Source organism: Equus caballus, chromosome 16 (assembly GCF_041296265.1).
Source record: "Equus caballus isolate H_3958 breed thoroughbred chromosome 16, TB-T2T, whole genome shotgun sequence".
In the NCBI taxonomy this organism is placed as follows: domain Eukaryota; kingdom Metazoa; phylum Chordata; class Mammalia; order Perissodactyla; family Equidae; genus Equus; species Equus caballus.
The window spans coordinates 31,076,933-31,101,214 of record NC_091699.1 but is presented as its reverse complement, the minus strand read 5'-3'; positions in this window follow the sequence as shown (position 1 = coordinate 31,101,214).

Sequence of the window (24,282 nt, the reverse complement as noted above, 5' to 3'; positions counted from 1 at the left end):
GGGGAGAGCTACTTTGTCCCAGTTTTGTCATTTGTGAAGTAGAGAGAATAATAATGGTATCTACTTAGGAGCTGTTGGGGAGTTTAAATGTTAATGAATGTAATGCGCTTGGAAAAGAGCCTGAGCCTGTAGTAAACATTCAGCAAAGACTTAGCAATTATGTTTATTATGAGTGATTTTTTTCAACTTTATTGAGGTATAGTTGAAGTATGTATTCTTGTTTAATTCTTTTATTTAGTACAATGATCTTGAGATTCATTTGCATTGCTTTGTCAATAGTGCATTTATTTTTATTGCATTCCATTGTATGGGCATACCACAATTTCTTTATCCGTTCATCCGTTGATGGATATTTGAGTGGTTTCACATTAAATCTATTACAAATAAAGTTTTTATGAACACTTGTGTACAACTCTGTTATTTTTCTTTTTTGTGGTTTCAGTGTTTATCATATTAAAAATTTTTAAGGGGAAAAATGAGAAAAACCCTAAAATAAATTAAACTGTAACTAAAAAATACAGTTTTAAAAATAGTGTCCATTAATTTGCAAAGTTAATTTTAACCTAGAATATACAATTTTACTTTTAAAGGACTAGTTGACACCCATATGGAATTTACTACTGTCTTGTCTTTATATGTGACTACTATGAGATCTTCGCTTAACTAAAATCTGCTGAAAAACCCTCTAAAGGAGAAAAAGGTGGCTTATAAAAATAAAGACAATAAGACTAGATATTATCCCTTAATCTCTCAAAATTGCATGGTAGAGATGAAGAGATACAATGCCTTCCCATAAATGTGGATGGTTTTGTTTTTAAGATATTGAAGTGTTAGTACATCTGCAAGCTCAATTTATTTTATTTTAAAAATAAATTATGGAAATAGCTGCCTGGTTTCTCATTCAAAACCTAGATATTTTGAAATATTTGAATGATAGTGATTGCCGCAATATAGAATGTTGCTTACTGAGTTTGTATTAGAAATTACTTTAAAATTATTTATTAATAAGAAGATATTGATTTATTGGATTCTTACAGTACAGTACCTTTTGCTAAGTTCTTAATAATTATTTAAAATAACTACGTAAACTAATAGATATTATTGATGGAGGTATGATGATGCTTAAAACAAAGACCTCTTTAATCAGAACAATATATCAGTAAAATTTACCCTAATGTTAATATCTGGAATACCTCTCTCTTTGAGAGACGCATTTCTTGACTATATGTATTTATTTTCCTCCTGTTTTAGTCTCCTAATTGTCAAGTTCTTTGTCATCTTCTTGACTATGTCTTTGCTTTTGTAGTTCTAAGATCTCCTCTGCCAAGTAAGACACAAATATAATTTCTTTCATATAGCACTTGGTTTTCTCCCTACATTAGTGAGGAATAATTTTTTTTTCAACCCAGGAGAGAAAGAAAGAAAATATGTTATCTTGATCACTCTTTTCTCTAGACCACCTCTCGTGGGTCAGGCTTAAAGCAGGACATTTAAATAAATTGAACTTCAAATACAATTTCAGTTTAACAGGACTTTTGAATCCAAAGAGAAATTCTAACATTTGATCAGCTATTCACAAATGATGTCTTTGTATCCTTTAAAGAACTATAAAGCAAATAAAAAATTGTAAGCTGTTTTATTTGATGTTATCTGAGATAAAATAATTCTTTGAAGAGGCATAGAGACTAATTGGAAAAGAATATCAGTATATCCCTAAATTATGAAATTAATAAAGTTAAAACCACACAGGACCTACGTAGGTAATGCCACAGTGATTTAAGAATACACAATTGTTAATGTTGTACAAATTCTAAGGGGAAGAATGTGTTTCTGGAGAAGAGATGAGAAAATTTTAGTGGACAGAGATTAAAAAAAATAATGGTTGAATATGGGAAGGGAGAGGGTGAAGATGATAAAAGGGGAAATTTCTGCTTCCACAAATTAAATTGAAAATGTCATTTTCTTTGCTTTTTTGATAAATGAAAAGTACAAAGTTCTTTTTCTTGAATTGTAAATCACCTCTAAGTTGCGTAGAACAGAAAGAAGAAGGAAAAGAGAAGTTGTCTTTTCTCTCATAAATCTTGTTAGAAGTGAAGAAAAATGTAAGATTAACACAAGATTTTTTGTTACTGTGAAAGATGAAAAGAAGCAAAATCATTTTGAACGTGTTTGTTTCATACTAATAAGTGGCTGGAACAGGATACACCCGCAGGCCTTATGGGTCTTTTTTTTCTTTCTTTCTTTTTTTTTTTTTTTTTGAGGAAGATTAGCCCTGAGCTAACATCAGCCAGGAATCCTCTTCTTTCTTCTGAGGAAGCCTGTCTCTGAGCTAACATCTGTGCCCCTGTCCCTCTACTCTTATATGTGGGACAGCTGCCACAGCATGGCTTGACAAGAACTGCATAGGTCTGCACCTGAGATCTGAACCAGTGAACCCTGGGCCACCAAAGTGGAACGTATGACCTTAACCTCTGTGCAACTAGTCTGGCCCTGCCTTATGAATCAATACCATTGAAAGGGAAATTTTCAACATTGCCAGCTCATGTCTCCCAACTGCCAAGTGCTCCGATGTGATGGCATATTTTCACTAGGATAGTTTTTACATCACAACGTACTTTCTCTTTTTAGCCCTTGTCATAGTAGAAGTGTTATGCCTTTTAACTTTTAACTGTTGCACGGTTAATGGCTTCAGGCCGGCACATGTGGTTGTGCAGGCTGCACATTGCAGACCTCGAGGATGCATGAGGTAAGCTTGTAATATGTCAACTTAGCTAGGCTGAACTACATTTCCCAGAATTCCTTTCTTTGTATATTTCCAGTTAGGGTGAGCCAAAAAAGATATTTTTGTGGAAGATTTGAAAGGCATAAGTGCAGCAGCAACTATATTGTTTTTACAATAGGAAAGTTAGGGTAGCCGCTTTTATAGTTCCTGCGCATTGTTCCTTATTTGCTGGCTCACTTCCTTGGCATGCAACTTTCCCTCTTCCCCTGCACCTTCCTTCAGCTTCTCTGTCTCCTGGGCTGGTTGTGGATTTAGCTCCATGATGAAGGGCACCAGCTTCTCCTGCAGGACATCCACTTCATCAGGGTTGGAGGTGGTGAGACCCAACACAGGTTTCAATCCAAACTCATGGGTTTCAGCTCAAGTTTGTGGGTTCCAGCTCATCCTTGTCATCTTCCAGTTTATCTGCATTCTTGCCTTCCTGATGACCTGCTCAGCTAACTTGAAGCTCCAGCATCAGAAGCAAAAACAACAGCTTTATAGAGACTCACCAACTCCCAAAATTGAGTAAGGTCACATCCCTGGAGAGATTCCTTAATATATAAACCTCCCAGTGGTTCTGCTTTTTTGATTGAGCTCTGCCTGAGAGAGTGCACCATTCACATTGCACCATATAAATGGCATTGCCCCCTATAGTCATGAAGTGCACTGCCTTGGGGCCAAATCAGCAGCCCTGAAAGTCTGTATTCCCTGAAAGTCTGTATTTCCCTAGCTTAAATGCTATAAAGACTAGAATCATTTGTTTCTTGTTTATTGCTCTAGTAATGGGTGAGAAAGTTGACTCCATGGCCAAATACATTTGGGAAACACTGAAATCATTCCTACCCCTGCATTAAGATCCTACCACAGCCACACAATAAAGGCTCTGTAAAGCTAAGAACTAAAGAAATTTGTTCAGTCTAACCTTCTCCAAACTTATTTGCCCCTGGAATCAATTTCTAGGTAGTGCCTGTTAGCATAGCCCTGGAACTAGTGGTCTACAAAACACACTTTGAGAAACACTGTAATACAGTCTGATAAGCTCAGTCATTTTGCATTTGATTCTCATAATTTCTAAGCTCTATCCAAGTACAGAGTTAATGTATCTTAAAATCCCATTTAGGCAGTCAGAATTAAATGCAACCAGAGGATGCAATAATAAGAATGTAACGAAGAACAATGCTTGCTGATGTCCAGTGTAATTCATTCAGAAGATCTTAAACAGGAAGATCTTGGCATAGGAAAGGCACAGTGTATTATACCATGACAATGAAAAGAGATGATAGAGGAAATGTTTCTTTTCCTCTCTGCATTCCTTTTCCTTCTTAGTGATAAATTAGAAGGTGAATATGTGAACGGCAAAAAAGGCAATGAGATCAGGGGAAAAAGTGCATTGGATATTGCAAGCTAGAACCAGGTTAGCTTTGAGTGAAATGGAGGAGAACCAGTTTCAGATCCTCCACACACTTCATTTGTATCTTAACTCAGGAGTTTACATGTAGATGAGATATCTCAGAGGCATGCTAGTTGCTGCGAGGCCAACCCTGGCAAAATTGTAAAATAGACAAGATTAATTTTTGATGCACTTGTTTTCTCTTGATGAAGCAAGCCGTGGTTCTCAAAAGGAGGTTTTGGGCTGCCATAATGAGCTGGAAACATCACTGGTATATCAAGGACGAGAGCCTGAGATATTAAACATCCTGTCATGCAAGGAAGATCCTACACAATAAAGAACTGACCTACCCCAAATGACTTGCCTCTCTGTTGAGACCCACTGAAAGTGCATCATTTGGTTCCATATATTTCCTCTTCCATTCCAGTCCCTCACCCATGTGAGCTGTGTGTTCTCAACTAGGTGTAGATCTGATTAGCTGATAAAAGTTATTGCAGAAAGATTGAATAAGGCTCAACTTTCAAGAGTTCATTTTCATTTCAAAAGAGGAAATAACTCCGAAGAGTCACAAAATAATTGACGCTGGGAGAGGGAAAAATATGTTAAAATATTTTATTAGAAGAATAATTTTGAGGCATTTATTTCCTTTGCAATTTGCTCATTTTGAATTCTAGTGTCTTTTTTCTCTATCCCTCTATTCATAATACACCCTTCCCAAGGAATCAAATGTGTGTGGCTAATATTGCACCTGCATGTCAACCTTTAACCTTTGTAAATACGTGTTTGTAAAAACAAAGGGTCAGCATTGGAAGAGAACTGGTAGGTATATCAGACTGTACATCATGTCTCTGTCAAGGTAAAAGAATTCTTGTCTGAACTATTAATTTAAAAGCTCCATGAAAAATAGATTATCAGACAAAATGGCAGCCTCCTATCTTTCCTTCTCGCCTACACATGACCAAAACAAAAATATTTAATGTTCTTGCCTGGTTTATGATATGAGAATCCCTTTTTGCATTATTATTTCATATCTTGTACTAAAAGCTCCAAAGGTAGAAGAAAAGGAATAGCTGGTGAGTTATAGGACTAGCTGCTTTACATTTGTATATACGGAAGCTCTACACTCTGAAATCTGCATTATCTCCATCCTAAAGATAGGAACCTGAGGCTCAGAAGGCTTAAATATCTCATGCATTTAATGCTACGAAATAATAGAAGTCAGAATTGACCCTAGGTCAGCTTAGCATTTAAGCTCATACTTTATTACTATATCCTACAGTATCCAGGTCTTTTTCAGTTTGCTTTAATCAGCTGTCCTTCAAGAGTATGCATGTTTTAGATAGCTTTGAATGCAGCCAGCTATTTAATGGACTGCTCTAAGGGAAGTATAAATAATCTCTACCATCAGGGAGGTCTGGCTGTAGTTGGAGAGATGTCACACATACAATGGCAAATGCACATGGAAATGTAGTCAACAAAACATGGCATAATATTAATTAGTACCAGCAGAAATGCACATTCAATAACTGTAGAATTTTAGCAGAGAAGAGCTCACTATGAGTTGAGGCAGTCAAGGAAGAAGCCAAGGCTGGCTTTCAGACTTCAAGTGTGACTAATAGTGGCCACAATTTATCCATTAAGAAAAATTGTGATGAGCATTTATTGTGTGTAGACCTGGACTAGGACCTGGGAATACAATGGTAAAGGGGGTGAACAGAAACACTGTCTGTCTTGTGACCCTTTCCACCCCCGGCCCCAACATTTCATATGCCTACAGAATCACCTGGGCATCTTGTTAAAATGTATTGAAGTTCAGAACAGTGGTTGTCTCTTACATTCTGAAAAGACTTTGGGGAGGGTTAAAAATTTATTCCAGAGTTTTCACCTTTCCATGCCTTCTTCCTCTCTGTCTTGTCAAATTTTGGACATTTTTTTCCTGTCTCTTATATATTTCCTTTCCTTTATTCTTGTTTTTCAATTACCTCATAAATGTATATTTCATGGGCATGTAGCAAGATGGCAAGACAGTCATGGACAAAAATTGTTTTACTATTTTTAGGTATCATTGTACATATTTGATGATGATGATGATGATTACTACTAATATTAACATCCATCAAGTATATTATAAAGGGCTTCTGTTTCCAAAATAATGGAATAAGAAGAACCAGATTTACCCTTCCACCTTGAACAACTGAAAAAGAAAACCAAACCCCAAAAAACAGACACTGGACAACAGACAATGCAGGACAGTGATCCTTGACAGAAGGAAACAAACAAGATAAGCCCTATGATCGCCCCAGCTTATTGCCTAGAGAAATTTTCCAGGTTCAGTGCAGGGTGGAGGAACCTAAACAGAGTCTAGCAGCCTCCCTAGAGTTGGGGAGACAGGGTTCAGATTTCAGGGAATCCCAAACAGATAAAACTCACATGGCAGAATACTGGGGAGGAGATAACAACACATAGAGCAAATGAATCCTTTCAAGTCTTCAGATAAATATGGATCAGTGCCAACATGTGAGGAAACTACCAGAGTTTAGGAAAGATTATCAGGAAGGAACAGGCAAAACAATACCTGGAGTTCACACAGGCCCAGGAAGAGTTTGTGTTCCCAACAGCCAGAGCAAAAAGACCTAATACACTGGGATCAAGTAAGTCTCCAGCCAAACAAAGTGTAGAAGCAAGCCACAAAATGATGAGATTGTTTCCAAATAGCTTAATTCTGTCCCAGAACAAAGATGAAAAATATTTCAAGGAATGAAGAATCCTCCAGCACTGAGCAATGTAAAGACAATGTCTGACATCCAATCAAAAATTACCAGGCGCACAAAGAAGCAAGAAAACACAATCTGCAATAAGTAGGGGGAAAAAATCAATCATTAGACATAGACTCAGAAATGCCACAGATAATAGAATTAGTAGACAAGAACTTTAAGACCCCTATTAAAACTATACTTTATATATTCCTAAAGATAGAGGAAAGCATGCACATGAGGAGACACGTGAAAGATCTAAAAAAGAACCAATTTGAACTTCTAGAGACCGAAAAATAACACTGAATGGGATTAGAAATATATTAAGTACTGAAGAATAAAAGATTAGTGACACTGAAGACATGGCAATAGAGTTATTCAAAATAAAACACAAAGAATAAAATGACTAGAAAGAAAGAACAGGGCATCAGTGGGCTGTGGAACAATTTTAACTAGTATAGTATATGTATAATTGAGGCTCAGAAAAAGATGGAGAAGTAGGGAGATGGAAAAAATATATTTTAAGAAATATGGCTGGAAATCAAATTTCCTAATTTGATGATAATTATAAACCCACAGATTGAAGGAGCTCAATGAATCTCAAGCACCAGAAACAGAAAGAAAATTATGCCAAAGTACATCAAATTACTTAAAACCAATGTTAAGAGAAATCCTTGAAAGCATCTAGGAGAAAAGGACACATTACAAATAGAGTAAAAAGGATACATGATAGCAGACAACAGACATCTGATCAGAAATAATGCGAGCTGGAAAACAGCAGTGCAGCTTTTTTAAATATTGAGAGAAAATAAATCAACCTTAATTTCGATACCTAGCAAAAACATCTTTCAAAAATGAAAGTAAGATAGAGACTTTTTCAGACATACAAAAGCTGAGAGATTTCATCACCAACAGATCATTATTACAAATATGCAAAACAGCAATGTGCTAAGCATTTTGTGTGCTTTGTTTCATCCAAGCCTTTCCCAAACCTTATAAGTACACATTATTGGCATCCTTACTTTATGGAGTAGGGAATTAAGAATGTGAGATCACAAAGAAACAGAGCTTTGGTGTAGCCTGACTACAGAGCTTGCACTTAGAGATTTCAAGCCAATCTGAAAAGGTTATATACTGTATGGTTCCAACTATTTGACATCCTGAAAACAGCAAAACTATACAGACAATAAAAAGATTAGTAGTTGCCAGAGGGTGAGGGTGGAGAGATTAATAGGCAGAGTGCACAGGTATTTTTGTTTTTTTTTCTTTTGCTGAGGAAGATTTGCCCTGAGCTAACATCTGTTGCCAATCTTCCTCTTTTTGTATGTGAGCCACCACCACAGCATGGCCACTAACAGATGAGTAGTGTAGGTCCTTGCTTGGGCCACTGAAGTGGAGGAGTGCAGAGGATTTTTAGGGCAGTGAAACTACTCTCTATAATACTATAATGATGGATACAAGTCATGCATTTGTCCAAACCCATAGAATGTAGAACACTAAGAGTGAACTCTAATGTAAACTGTGGGCCTTAGGTGATTATGAAGTGTCCATGGAGGTACATCAACTGTAACAGATGTACCACTCTGATGGGGCATGTTGATAATGGAGGAGGCTATGCATGTGTGGAGGCAGAGGGTATATGGGAAATTTCTGTACCTTCCCCTCCATTTTCTTGTGAACCTGATACTGCTCTAAAAGAGTAAAGTCTTAATTTTTAAAAATGTCTCCTATCTTCATATTTGTTTCACTAGTCTGAGACTAATTTGTACCCAGGGAATGTTTTGCATTTACCAGGAGGTGGGGCCACCTGAACTGAAATCAGGTGTCCAACAAACGTTTTTGATAATTAAGCTATTAATGTTTCTATCATTCCAAATAGTGATCATATTTACTAATGACCTTTGTTACAAGAAAGATATTTACAGAAATTTCTTAGCTATGTTTTAGACAGTAAACATATAGTGCAAATTTTAGACAACACAGTACAAGATTTTAGACAATCAATTGCTTCATGCATTCAATCATGGTTGTTCATCATATCAAAATAATAACAGTAGCAAATTTCCTGAAGTATTTTTGTTTATTTTTTTCAGGGAAAGATTTGCCCTGAGCTAATATCTGCTGCCAATCTTCCTCTTTTCTTTTCCCTCCCCAAAGCCACAGTGCATTATTGTACATTCTAGTTGTAAGTCCTTTTAGTTCTTCTACGAGCCGCCACCACAGCATGGCAGCTGACAGATGGGTGGTGTAGTTCTGTGAACGGGGAACGAACCCAGGCAGCTGACGAGGTGTGAGCACTGAACTTTAACCACTAGGCTATCAGGGCTGGCTCTGAGATATTTAGCATTAAAAAAATCAGAATTCCTTAAGCTTTTTAGTAGAAACTTTCTGAATAAAAGTGAAGAATTAACCCTCTATCATTGATAGATTATTAGATTTTTAAAAGCTCTAGTATTAACACTTGCCTTTGTTTTTTCATTCAAAAAACTCTAAAAATGCTATCTGTGAGCAAGTTAACAGTTACGCTATTTTACTGTCACCTCACTCAATTTTTCTAAATGCTATCGAATTGGGAGCACAGTAAGAGAGATTTGCAACTCAATTGATGTCTGGTTGTATTAATCAATTAGTAGTAACTTGATCCTACATACTTATTCTCAGTAATAAGCTGTACAAAATTATTGTTAAAGTATTGCCTCATAGAAAAAATTTAGGGGCTTATATTATCGAAAATGTAACTTCCACATAAAAAGATTTTGTTTTAACAAAAAATTTCAAGTGATTCTGATATACTGGAGAGAAACTAGAAAACGTTGTCTATGAGGGAAAAATGATAATATGAATCTTACCACATCTGATAAAACTCATTTGTAGATACGTTATCTGAGATTAAAGAAAAATCACATGATTGAAAGGATTTTAAAGATTTTACTTTATTTTAAATTTTGAAGGAGCAAATATCATTTTGTCTCATAATTTGCTTACTCAAAGTCTCTCAAAACTTCAATGAAATAAAAGGTTTAATGGAATAATGAGAAATATTTTGGCTCCAGACTTTCATCTTTGTACTTTGTGAATTAAAAGAACACCTAGATATACTCCATTCACTTATCAAGTATTGGTAGAATCTGAAATAATTTTCTACGCAATAGAAACTTACCAGATATTTAAATTTTGAAAATTCTAATTTTGAATTTAATTTAAATTTTGAAAATAATCTGAGTACATTAAAAGAGCTATAAAACTTGATTCCAATGTGAAAAATGACTACTAACTCTGTTTTGCAAAAGAGAATGAATAATCTGTAAATAAGTATACAAATTCCCTATTTAACATTAACTGTTCATAAGCCTAATTCAGAAAGAACATATAAACTTTAAGTGAAACTTCAAAAGTGATACAAAGGACAACTAATAATATTAATATGTATAAATGTTTTTACATTTTTAAAAAGTCAAATCATTTGAACGTCTTGATGAACTGTAGTTGATCTAAATCTTTCAAAACCCACATACCTTTTTCTATAATTAGTTATAGAACTTGAGAACATATCAGTAATCTGATGTACATGAAAAGTGAAATGAACAATTAACATTAAATGGCATATTCAGACAAGCTATCTTTATCTTTGCGGTATATCTATATTTGTCTTTATATAACATCATTGAATATAGCATTTAGGTCTCCTGAGGTCTTTATTAGTAAAAGAGAATACTAGGAAATAATCAAAGGAGGGGAAAAACAAATGTTCCTTGTTTTTCTGTATTACAGCATTTGCTTATTTATTAATTCAGTCATTCTTTCGTTTATGTTTTCATGTTACTAAACATAGTTGTTTATACACTGTACTTGATAATTGTTTCCCTTAATACTGTGCTATTTGAGTCAATGTGACTTGTTTAAAACTAGGTCAGTTTTATGGGGGAGGATGTTTTGAGTTTTTAATTAAATATAAAAATAGTAGTAAATTATAGGAAGTAGTTAATTTAATGCTGTAATTTCCTCACATCTCAATGAAACATTCCAAACAGAAGCTAAACAAATCATTTAAATTTGTATAGAAAATACTATATAAAGACATTTATTGTATAGAATCTGAATGATTGCCATGATTGAAAATGAATTACAGGCAATTCATTATCTATGATTTTTACCCTTATAAGTGAAAACAAAAAGTAATTACTTTTGTAATTAGGATGAGTTAAAAATGTGAATATCTTAATTAATTTAGTTTTATTTCTATTAATAACAATATGCACAACTATCCTGTGGTGACATGAAACTTAGGAAAATTAAGCTCCAAAATTTGAAGCTTTTCTTCTCTAGACAAAGCAAGAATATTTCAAAGCATGAGCTCTGATGTGCCCAATGACTCTCATCCTACCTGTCATGAAGAGCTTCTGTCGTGTTATGTTTATTTCCATGGCTCTTCTATATTTTTTCCTCTCCAGTGCGTGATTTCTTGCAGCTGTTGACCCTCCTACTTGGCCTAGTCAAAATTTAGTCGCGTGAAGTAATTGGTCCGAGTGGATGATCTAATATTCTGGACAGCTAGAGCTTATGTGCAGCTTATCACATCGCGGGACTCCAGGGGGAGAAATGTGTGTTTTCTGTTTCCTTCTTATCAGAACAAGACTTGGGACCACCTGATATCAGACACTGGATTTTACCTCTCCAATAAATCCAATTTATTCAATCTGCTTTAGACTTGCGCATTCCACATAGTCCTCGATACCTCACTGTACTTTATAATAGATAAGGGAGAAAATTCAAGGCACTGTTGATGAAAATAAAACAACAAAATCTGCACACAGAAATCTTGCCAGAGAAGTGCATTTAACCATTTGAAAATATAGACTTCCCTTACTTAAACTTTTCTAACTGGCTTATTTACACAGACGATAGAGTAAAGCACAGTTGTTTTTGTTTCTAAAAATTATCAGATAATTTGCATCCCTGCCCTTGATCTATACTATTATTGAATTGTTAGAGCAATAGAGTTCCATTTGCTTCTATTCACAGACTGTCATATGCAGATAATGGCACAATTCAGAATTTATCAAGTGCCGGGAGATTATTAAAGTTAATGGAACAAAATGGTATTAGTGTGAGATTTTGGGAAAATCCCATGAGATTTGGTACAGTAACTTCACAATTAAATTACTATGTCACTACTGTATGCGCAGACAAAGGGAATGTGGCATTTGTGAATTCAGTATTGATAGACCTTATGAATGATCTGGAAATGAAAAGCTCCATTTTTTTAGATAAATGTGAATCTTTTTGGAGTGTTTCTTTCTGTTTTACTATACAAATGTTCAAAGTGAAGTTCACAGCAATGCAAGGCAACTAAGCAGACATTTTAGGATGGCTTTCTTTAATTCAAAACACACGGTGTTCAAAAGAGGCAAGAAGTGTTTGGAAATACAGGTACTATCACCAGAAGCTCACTTCAGATCTGTGTTTTGTTTTCTCTTCACTTAAACTCTTCCATAAATAGGCTGACTTGTGTAGAATTCATTCATGGTGTTGAAATGGCTCTCTTTCCGTCCTTGGCACTCCAGGCTAGTTGGCCAGACCTAGGTGAAACCCCTACTGAATGACTCCTAGGGACCTCCTTCCAGTCCTTATCCTGACCACAAGCCACAGTTCCTGTCTTCACTTTCCTTGCGTGTACCTAGGTGTCTTCTCAGACTTAGTGTCCCCCAAACTGAGCTTATTACAGTCTTTAGGAAGAAGTTACTTAAACTGTATCATCCAAAGGGTTATAGTGAGAGTTAAATGAGACAATGAGGGTCTTAGCACAGTGCCTGGCATCATTAAGTTCCTAATAACTGTTAGTTGATGCTGTTAACAAGCAATAATATTCTTGAATATAGTGGGTCCTCCTGTGTTCTCTATTGTCCATATGTTATCTTTCCTGGACCACTAAGCCTCAAAAACTTGAAGCCATTTTTATTCCTTTGTCATCTTCGCTCATGCTCTCCTACTTATCACAAATTCCTCTATGTTCTTTCTTTTGGGAATTTCTTTTTCTCTTGTCACTGTGACTATCATCCTTTAACCTCTTGCTTTAAATATTGCCTAACAACAGCAGTTCTCACTCCTTCTTTGGTGACAGAGTCTGTTTCCCACTTGGGAGACTGAAATGCCATATACTCACATTCCCATCCTCCTTTGCACCTACAGCCAAGTCATGTGACCCAACCTTGCCTATGAAATGTGAGGGAAGTATTGTTCTATAAAAGATATGGTTCTCTTTAAAAATTAAGTTAAAAAATAAATAATCATTAAAAACAAAAAGTGATAGAATAATTTAAAATATCTAAATCACAAAAAACTATATAAAAAAAGACATAAGTAGAAACCTAGTTTTAAAAAGACTTATAAGTGTAGGGGCTGGCCAGTGGTGCAGCGGTTAAGTTTGCACTTTTGCTTTGGCAGCCTGGGGTTTGCTGGTTTGGATGCCAGGTGTGGACATGGCACCACTTGGCAAGCCATGCTGTGGCAGGCGTCCCGCATATGAAGTCGAAGAAGATGGGCACGGATGTTAGCTCAGGGCCAGTCTTCCTCAGCAAAAAGAGAAGGATTAGTGGGAGATGTTAGCTCAGGGCTAATTTTCCTCAAAAAATAAATAAATAAATAAATAAGAGAAAACTTCCATTGTTTTCTTCACTGGAAGTTGTCACATCTATATGTCATCCTGGAACTGCCACAGTCATCCTGATACTGTATAAGAAAATATCACCTTTCTACAGGACCACTTGGGGATAATAGAAGCCATCTGGGTCTTGATTTTATTTTATTCCTTTCAAGTTTTTATATCGAGCCTGGAATCTAACTTGGTCTTCTAACTGATCTCCTTGTTTTTTTCATCCTTCCAAACTACCCTACACATTGGTGCTAAATAGTACTCTTCAAACCCCTCTTTTATCATATCTCGATCCTGGTTGAACACCTTGAATAGTTTTCGGTTTCCATAGTAGTGGTCTCCAAATGGAGTGGAATGGGCAGGACAACCCAGTGGAACGTGTGATGAAACTGTTAGAAATTACATGGGCCAGCCCGGTGGCATAGTGAAGTTCACGCACTCTGATTGGGCGGTCTAGGCTTCACTGCTTCTGATCCCAGGCACGGACCTATGCACCACGTATCAAGCCATGCTGTGGCAGGCATCCCACATATACAATAGAGGAGGATTGGCTGCGGATGTTAGCTCAGGGCTAATCTTCTCCTACCCCCTACAAAAAGGAAATTGTATATGAAGGAGAGAAACTACACTTTACTTGTTTACTTGCATTTTAGGAATCGATTGTCAGTGTCTTTCTAACCGGTTCATTTATTTGATGGTCACATATCACACAAGGTGGGGATTCTACATTGAGGGTCTATAGACAAGGCACCCTCCCTGGTTCAATTGCTTTCAGAATATTTTGAGATATTTAAGTTTACCTGAGCTTGGTTAAATGGATTTATAGATTATATAATTTAGTTATTTCTGAACTAACTCTAAAAAGTGGCTTAGAGAGATTTCTGTTAAGTCACAGTACCTGAAGATAGTATAGTTATGCAAGCATCCTTTTGCTGTTCAGGGCATGAGCTCCTTGTCAGCCTCCCTATAAGGCATGAACAACAATAATCTAATCATATTCAACATGAATCAGCCAAAAGAATTCAGAATTAGCAACAAGAAAATTTAAAATATGGATTTATATTCACTGTTATTAATGATGACACCTCCTCTGGGGAAGAGAATGCCCTGAGATATGAGCCCATGGTAGAAGTATGTGTTTGCCATATATAAATAAACATATGTGCATTGGGAGCACCAGCTCAAGATGATGTTTCGCTAGTATCAATTTCCAAGAAAATAAATTGGACACCTGTTACCTATAGCACAATGTCTTCCTTTTGCTACTTGGCTAAATCCTGCTCCTTCTTCAATATTATGAATGATTATAAATAAGTGCTCCCATTCACTGAATGCTTAATTTTATGCCTGGCTCTGTGCTAAGCCCTATGCACAAAAACGTTTATTTTGTTCAATATTCCTTGTAAATTAAATATTGTCTTCCATTTTTTGTAGATGAAGAAATTGAGATTTGAAAAACTTTCCTACTCAAAAGTTAAAAAACTGGAATTCAGGTTACATTTAAGCCCTAAATACTACTTTAAACTCTCTCTTTATCTTATCTCAACTCCTCTGTTCCCCTAGGAGTGACAACAAATAAACCAATAAAAATAACTAAATAAAATAAAGCATATTCTATGTATTAGAGAGCATGCTACATATTTTAAAACTTTTTCTAATTTAACATTTTCAGTAACCCTGTTTGCCAGCTGGCATTCTCTCCCATGCATTTCTGATGAAGATATTGCAATTCCTTCCATCCCCACTATAATCTTTCCTCCTTCTACAAGTGTTGTATAATGTCTACCATTTCTTTGGCACTTAATTATATCCTCCCTTGTGACATATTTCTGATATCTGATTTTACTCAACAAAGCCAGTGTGACGTAAAAAAAAAAAAAAAAAGTGGACTTGGTTCCAGGCTGATATGGATTCTAATCTTGGTGCCTCATCCATACATGAGTCAGTTTGGGTAAGAAATCATAGTTCCCCTATAGGCAGAATGGGCATAAAAGACATTCTTCAGTCAACATTCGGCACAGTAGAGGCTCATGCACGTTGAAATGAATGGTCTTTTCTCACTTGGTGGGTATAGCTCATCTCCAGCTAGAGTGCAAGTTCCTTGAGGGTGAAGTGTGGATGCTTTGCTATTTTGTTTATCTCACAATATTGTCTACACAGTATCCTCAGTACATATTGATGCAGCACCATGGCTAGTTCCTGGATTCCTCAAGTTCCAAACATTGTTTTGTGTTGTTTAAGGTTGGTTGTGGTAAGCAGAACAAAACATACATTCTCAGTTTTTGTCCTTTTGACCAGGACATGATCATATTTGTTAAGGTTTTCATCAAAATTTTATCTAAGTATTTTTTCTTAATACCGCACATGATATTTCTAAGAGAGAGATTAGAATTAGAATTGACCATTTTGAGGTTGAATAACCAAAGTAGCTGCTTTGAAATAAAGACATCCTGTCTACTTAGCCACTGTGGGACTGTCCAGTGTTATAATCGTGAGTGATATTAACATACTTCAGTATCTTGAACTTGTGCCCACTCCTATCCGGATAACTTTTAGTCAATAACCCAGGCTTATATCATGCTTGTGAAGTACAGACGTTAAATCCACTTTGCCAACAAAAAAACAGCTTTTCTATAGCATCAGCAAAGAGTAAATGGGCTTATTTTGATTTCTTAAAAATGGGGATCTCAGTCTTCAAACTCCTCAAACAGTAGATCTGAAGTACATGGTAAGTCTCAAACTGATATTTCCCATTGTGTTATTATAGCTGTATACAAACAGGAGCTCCATCTTAGAAAACAAGAGAATTTAATGGCTAGGGGGTATCAAGGTCTACAGATTCTTCTAGTGTAATAACAGTTTGTGGCCGAAGTTAGGAACTGGCATCGTCAGCAAGACTGAAACTTCTTCCTAAGAAGGGAGCCTCTAATTTTAAGTTAATAGACCCCCAATCAAGGTCTTTTATATTGAAAAGAATCACTGTACAAAATACCGCTCAGCACCCAGAAAAGATGGGAACTTGGACATCTTCAAGTCCTGGAATTTGATTCAGTTTTACATATATATATATATATATATATATATATATATATATATATATATATAGTGGCTTTAACTTAAAAATTGAGATCAACTGTTTTGAATACCTAAGAACTGCATGGTAAGTTATATGAAAGAAAAAAGGTAAGTGGAGCCTGAGCTTTTTTAAGGCAAGAACTAATTTGATGACTTTCTACGATTTCATTATAGTTTCTTTGGAAACTTAGTACTCTTTTATTCTGGCAATTGTAAGACAAGAGCAGTCAGTGTAGCAGTGGGTATCTCTAAAGTTATACAAGAATTTACTTCCTTTCCAGAGTTCTCCATGTTATACAGTGTTCCTCTTTCCCACTCACAGACACATCTGTCAATCATGAGGGTTTGTGGGAGAAACTAGTGGGAGTCAGAAAAGGTCAAGCTTCAGGAAACTAACATTTTCTGGTTCTTTTGATTGGTTTGGACATCTCATACTTCGCAGCAGCTTTTGCTCTTTATTGGTCTTGTGAAATATAAACAAACCACAGCAGTATGATGCCTGAGATGGGACTTGACAGAAGAGTTCAGTAGTTTAGTTTACAAGGAACATTTTATTTTCTTCGATATCTGTACCTAATGAATCCTTTCTTTAGAAAGAACTTCTTTCCTTCGGAATGTTTTGTTACAGGAGTTAAACATAATGGTCCGTTACGTGGTTCTTGTTGTTTTTCTGTGTGTGTGTGTGTGTGTGTGTGTGTGTGCGCGTCTGCATGAAAGAAAGGGAGAGAAAGAGAATGAGAGAGAGAGAGAGGAGTTCATTGAAGATTAGAATCCTTAGCAAAAGGTAATTGGTCATCTATTGCTAATTCTTCCCAGACCACCACCAGTGAATCAAATATTCTTCCTCATGTTACAGAAAATTGGAATGACTCAATAATAATATCTAAACTTAATAGGGAGTCTTATATCTTGTGCTCTTAGGTATTTAATTTAAAAATAATTGTTCTGATGTTTCAGGATTTAGAACCATAAGGAGAGTACCAGCTCCTCTCTGAGACGTAGCTTCCTGCTCTAAGAGTGGGCCCGCTGAGCTGGAAGGCAGCTCCTGTTAAGTGCTTGTTTCCCTATTGTATATTCTGCACTATGGCTGCATTTCAGCTGTTAGTTTTCCCTCAGGAAAAAGCAGCAAGCAAAGAATATGAATAAATAAATGTTCAACATCTTGCATGTCCAAACTTTATTATGATTTCTTGCAGTGATGATAGACATTTTGCAAGCTTTATTTAAGAAGATGTTGTCATCACTTGGCATAACCATATGCCATAACTAATATTTGAAGGTGCCTTTGTTCTTGCTAGGATATAGATCCTGATAATAACTTAAATAATGATTGCGCATTTCACAAACCGATCTTAAAAATATGATTTTCTAAATGGAATTTCACTAGTCACGGACTCAATGAAAATTTACATACATAAAATTCAAAACAGTAGGATTTGTCATATGTTTTATTTACTAGTTACTTTTGTTTTTATGTTTTATTTCTCCCTAGATTTTATACCATACTGTAGCTTTAAAATAATCTCTAATGCTTCGTTTTTATTTAAAATTGCATCTCGTTTCATTTCTCGAGTTCCTTTGAAATGTGTTAATTTGCAGATACCAAAAACTGTAGTTAAAGTATTAAACCCTCTTGATTGTATACTTCACAATAAGTAAAGATTATAGTCGTGTATTTTTATTACTTATTGATCAAAATTTATAATATACTTCAACTGTATTTATTATATGATCAATTTCATGAAGCAGTGTGTTTTCATAGGGGAAATGCGACTGATATTTGGCCAAGCCTGTGTTAGAATCCCAGTTCTGTAGCTCCTTCACAAATGTTACTTTTTAATCTTGAGCAAGACAGATGAATTCTCTGATCTCCTACTTTCTCACAGCCATAATTAGATAACAGATACCCGTATATCTACTGCTTTTCTTTTTAATGTTATAAATTCCCTTTATTATATTCAAAAAGCAAAAAAGGGGATGATGGGACATGGGATCAGAAGACACGGGTTCAAGTCCAAGTTTTAGAATGCACCAGATCTGTGACTGTGCAGAACGGAAAGACTCCACAGCAGGCCTGAGGCTGCTCTCCTTAGAAAGGCCCGCTTGAAATGGCGGCCTTGGGTTGGTAACGGGAACTTGCACTTGGGAAGTCTTCCCACCACCCTAACCCCTAGAGTGGCTGGTTGGGCCTAAACTGTTTGTATGAACCAGGTTGTTTATGCTGAACACCTGCTTTCCTTCAGGGGCTCTGGAACTTGGGCATGTGCTAGGCAGAGGACGTCCATGTGACCAGACCCAGTAAAAACCACAGGCACTGAATCTCTAATGGATTGTCCCGGAAGACAACCTTTCACACACGTTGTCACAACTCATTGCTGGGGGAATTAAACACGTGCTGCGTGATTTCACTGGGAGAGCACTCTCGGAAGCTTGCACCTGGTTTCCTCCACGTTTTTCCCCATTTTTCCTTTGCTGATTTTGCTTTGTCTCCCACCACTGTAAAAATCAGAGCTGTGAGTAGGACTATATGCTGAATCCTGTGACGCTGACATCTCTCTTGCAGGGTGGCTGTGAACTTAAAATGTGATCTTGTATATCTGCAAAGTGTCATGTTTATGTGAGTTGTTGCCATTGCTAATATTATTATTATTATTATTTTATTTGCATCATCGTTGTCACATCCTTTATGTTAGACCTCTTTCTGGTGCTTTTGGGTTTACTTTCTTGATGCAATATGAAGGGAGGGGAGAGGCATTCAAGTGACTCTCCTGTCTCAGCTTGGCCCTACTATGGTTCCCTATTTAGCCCATAAAAGCCCACAGTAGAGCTGAAAGGTCTTGCACATACTGTGACTAGTTCTCCCCCGCTAGCATCTGGAGCTCTGTGGCAGATCTGCTTTTTACCTGCTTAATAGGCAGTCAATACCATCCTCATTTCCACCTATCAGGGCCCTGATCTTTTTTCACGGGGAGAGTAAGACTGCTTAATCTCAACAAAGATACATTCCCACCCCAGCACAGAGGATGAATCCTGGCTGGTCAAAACAAATCATGGTAAAATAATTTCATTCCCATTGACCACTGATTTGGTCTGAAAGTAGACAGGCAACTATGTTCTGATTTATGAGATGGAAAAGTAAGACTGCTAGGGAGTATTTCCCTTCCTACATAGGAAGACAGAGCCTCATGAGGCAAAAGCCTTTTCCCACTTGACTCTTTCCTCTTTCCTGCCAAGAATATGAATGTGATGACTGGAGGCACAGTGGCCATTTTGTGTCCATGAAGACATAAGTCACCAAAGTAAGCAAGCATGTTAGAGCAGAAGGACAGAAAGAGCTTTGCCTTTAATGGTATCATAGATCATCAAAATGTTTCCTTATTGAGACAGTGTCTAATATGTGATAGGCACTCCAATAAGAGAAACTTCAAAAATATTGCCTTATTGATATTGGATACATACAACGTTTATGATATATCAGTAATTCGTAAAGCCTGTTAATAGATATCCCTGTGAACCAATGAAAGTGTCAGATCCAAAGGAAGCATTTGCAAACATGGCTGTTGGAGCCTTGCTGTAAAACTGTCCTTATTTTAAATCCCAAAACTGACTTCCTGTTGGATTATTACAAGGAAACAAACACTTTTAGAGCAATAGTAACGAAGTGTATTCTGAAATATAGCCTTTAATAGAAATGCTTTATTCAGTTTATACCACTTCTGGTTGTAAAATACTGTTCCCATTGAGTGTTCGGGGTCAGTTTGTTTGAGGCAGAAATAGTGATGACAGAAAGTACTTTTTTCTTTGCAAAAACTGAGGAGAAGATCACATGGTGTCTATAATAAGAAACTTTAGGTGACTCACTTCAAACTCATATCTTCAGTAGCTACAGTAAACACCTGCTGTCATATTTGACACTGCTTGTTAATAAGTGGAAAATTTTAAAATTTCTATATCTTAGCATAACTGCTTAGCTGGCTTAGAACTCGTGAATAATTGATGACAATTTTGAGTTGAGATACATCAACGGTGCACACTAGCATACTTGGCTTTACACTATCCTCTTTCCAAAGTATTCATCTTAGTGTCTGATTAACTTCCAAGGAGCCAAATGCCCCTTCTCTTTCACTAAATTGATTGATTAATGGATAGCTGTAAGCTACGTTTTATGAAGGAATCCCAAGTGTCCTGTGGTCTTTTATGGACTCTGCTGAAAATATAATAGGGAGTTTATGAGATGTACACCCTTTCTTTCCAGAAACATCATCTTTAGGCAGAGATGATGTTGGCCCTGCCAATGGCTGAGGGCCAGTTAGCAGGGCATGAGGTCACTGTTGGTGACCCCGGCACTTCCAACATAAATGTGCTTGTGTTTATTTTCTTCTGCGTCTCTTTCATCTTCAAATTCCTCTCTCTTCCCCTTTTTCTTCGGCCACTGTTTGTATATTGTGTCAGTTAGGAGTAAAGAGGTGGCTGATTTCTGTTACATGATAGTTCAAGCTCTTCAGCATTTGGCAAAGACGAGTAGTAGATACTGAAAGCTAGCAGTGGGTGTAAAATGCTCTGAAGAGTTACAAGTGCCAAGCAAGATAGAACTGGAGATGTTACTCTTTTAAGGAAGACAGTTTTGTACTTGAAGCCAATTCCTCATTACTTTTTAAAAATAAGCTTTTTATTTTAGAATAGTGTTAGATTTACAGAAAAATCAGGAAAATAGTATAGAGTTCCCAAATATTCCACACTCAATTTTCTCTACTATTAACATCTGATATTAGTATGGTATATTTGTCACAATTAATGAACCAATATCGGTACATTATTATTAACTAACGTTCATATTTTATTCAGATTTCGTAGTTTTTATTTAACGTCCTTTTCATGTTCCAGAATATCATCCAGAACACCACATTACATTTACTAATTGTGTCTCCTTAAGCTCCTCTTGGCTGTGACTGTTTCTTAAACTTTCTTTGCTTTAGAGGACCTAGACGAGTTTAAGGAGCACTGTTTAGGTTTATTGTAGAATGTCCCACAATTGGGATTTCTCTGATGTTTTTCTCATGAGTAGACTAAGGCTATGGGTTTCGGAGAGGAGGACCACAGTGGGTAAAGTGGGATTCTCATCATGTCATATCAAGGGCATATACTCCCAGTATGGCTTATCTCTGTTGATGTTAACCTTGATTACCTAAATGAGGTAGTGGTTGTTAAGTTTCCATTACTAAGTTGTTCTTTTCCCCCTTTTCTTACTGTCCTCTTTGAAAGGAAGTCATATGCTCAGCCTCCACTTAAAGAGTGGGGAGTCGTGCTCCACATCCTGAAGGGTAGAATATCTATATAAACTATTTGAAATTCTTCTCACATGGGATTTCTCTCTTGTCCACCATCAATCTATTTATTTACTTGGACCATAGATATCTATTTTGTACTTTAGATGATAAGCCTATACTACTTTATTTATTTTGTTGCTCAAATTGTCCCATCTTTGGCCATCAGGAGTTTTTTAAGCTGGCTCCTATGTTCCTTTGACATACCTCCAACATTGTGGGTATTTTTGAGCACTTCATTACTTTCTGGCACTACAAGGTGCTCCAGACTCATCTACTATATTTGCTGCCCAAGCCCTAGAATTTGCCATTTCTCCAAGGCTGTCTGGTTCCTTTTACTAGAGAATGGTATCAGAAACCAAGATCTGGTGCTAGGTGTGCTTGTTGTTACTGGGGTGTCTCTGCTTCTAGGCCTTCTCACCTGACAGAGCAAGGAAATATATGTGTGTATACTAACTCCTTTGTGTACTTAAATCTATAAATATTTCTACATATAACAACCTATATCTCTACTAAATTAAAATTGAGTTTATACTGATGTCTCCAATTCTAATCTCCATTATCACATGGGTTCTATTAACTTCCTCCCCTTGCTCATCTGTAACCTCCCAATTCAGGTAAGAAATCTGGCTCCCAGCATTTGTCACCCATTTACTTAATTGTTCATTTGCAGCATACACGTATAGTGGTTTCAGAAGTGATAACGCCTATTCCCATAGGAAACAACTCTATCAAGCATAATTCAGTGCTTATGTACAGTTTCTTTTGCCTTTATTCTTACAGATTCCATTTATGTCTAATATCACTTAGGTCGGCACGTCTCTCCCCAACCCCTTTCAATGAAGTTGCTTCATACATTTGTAATGCAGGCAGATAGTTTGTACACTTACATCTCATCCTATGATTCTCCAGCCTCCTAAGTTATTTTTTTAATTTGCACACATTAAAGTTGATTCTTTATTCTGTAAATTTCTATGGATTTTGACAACGCATAGTGTCACGTATCTATCATTACAGTGTCATGGAATAGTTTCACTGCTCTAAAAAATCCCCTGTGCTTTACCTGTTGAAACTTCCCTCCCTTCCTCTCCAGAACCCCTGGAAACCACTGATGAGTTCATTCTCTCTATATTGTTTTGCCTATTCCACAATGTCACATAATTGGAATCGTACAGTAAGTAGTCTTTTCAGACTGGCTTCTTTCACTTAGAGATAGCATTTAATATTGATCCACATCTTTGCATGGCTTGATAGCTCCTTCCTTGTTATCACAAAATAGTATTCTGTTATATGAATGTACCACAGTTTGATTATCCATTTATCAATGGAAGGACATCTTGGTTTGGTGATTATGACTAAAACTTTCATAAATATTGCAAGATTTTCTTGTGCAAGTTCATGTTGACATGTTTCAGATCAGTTGGACAAATACCAAGGAGCACAATTACTGGATCATATGGTAAAACTTTGTTTAGCTTTTTAGTAAACTGCCAACTGTCATTGAGAGTAGTTGTACCACTTTGCATTCCTACCAACAATGAAGTAGAGTTTCTGTTGCTCTGCATCCTCACCAACAATAGGTATTGGAAGTTTTTTTTTGATTTTGGCCATTCTAATAGGTGTGAGGCTTCTCATTGTTGTTTTAACTTGCATCTCCATAATAAAAAATGATATTGTGCATATTTTCATAAGCTTATTTGCCATACGTATATCTTCTGTGGTGAGGTATCTTTTCATATCTTCTGCCCATTTTTAAATAGGGTGTTTTGCTTTTGGTGTTGTATATAAAAATTCATCATCAAATGCATGGCCATATAGATTTTCTCTTATGTTCTTTTCTAGAATTTTTATAGTTTTTCATTTTACATTACAATGTACAACCCATTTTGAGTTAATTTTGATTAAGGTCTGTGTCTAGAGTTATTTATTTGCACATATATGTCCATTTGTTCCAACACTGTTTGCTGAGAAGACTCTCCTTTTGCCATTGAATTGCCTTTGCTTCTTTGTCAAATACCAATTGACTGTATTTGTGTGAATCTGTTTCTGGGCTCTCTATTCTGTTCCATTGATCTATGTGTCTACTGTTTCACCAAATCACCATGTCTTGATTATTGTAGTTTTATACTGTCTTAAAATTAGATAATACAAATCCTTCAGCTTTGTATTTCTTCTTCTTCAATATTGTATTGGCTATTCTAGGTCTTTTGCTTTTCCATATAAACTTTAGAATTAGTGTGAGTAACTACAAAATATCTTGCTTTAATTTGATTGGAATTATGTTGAATTCACAAGTCACGTTGGGAAGAATTAGCATTGAGTCT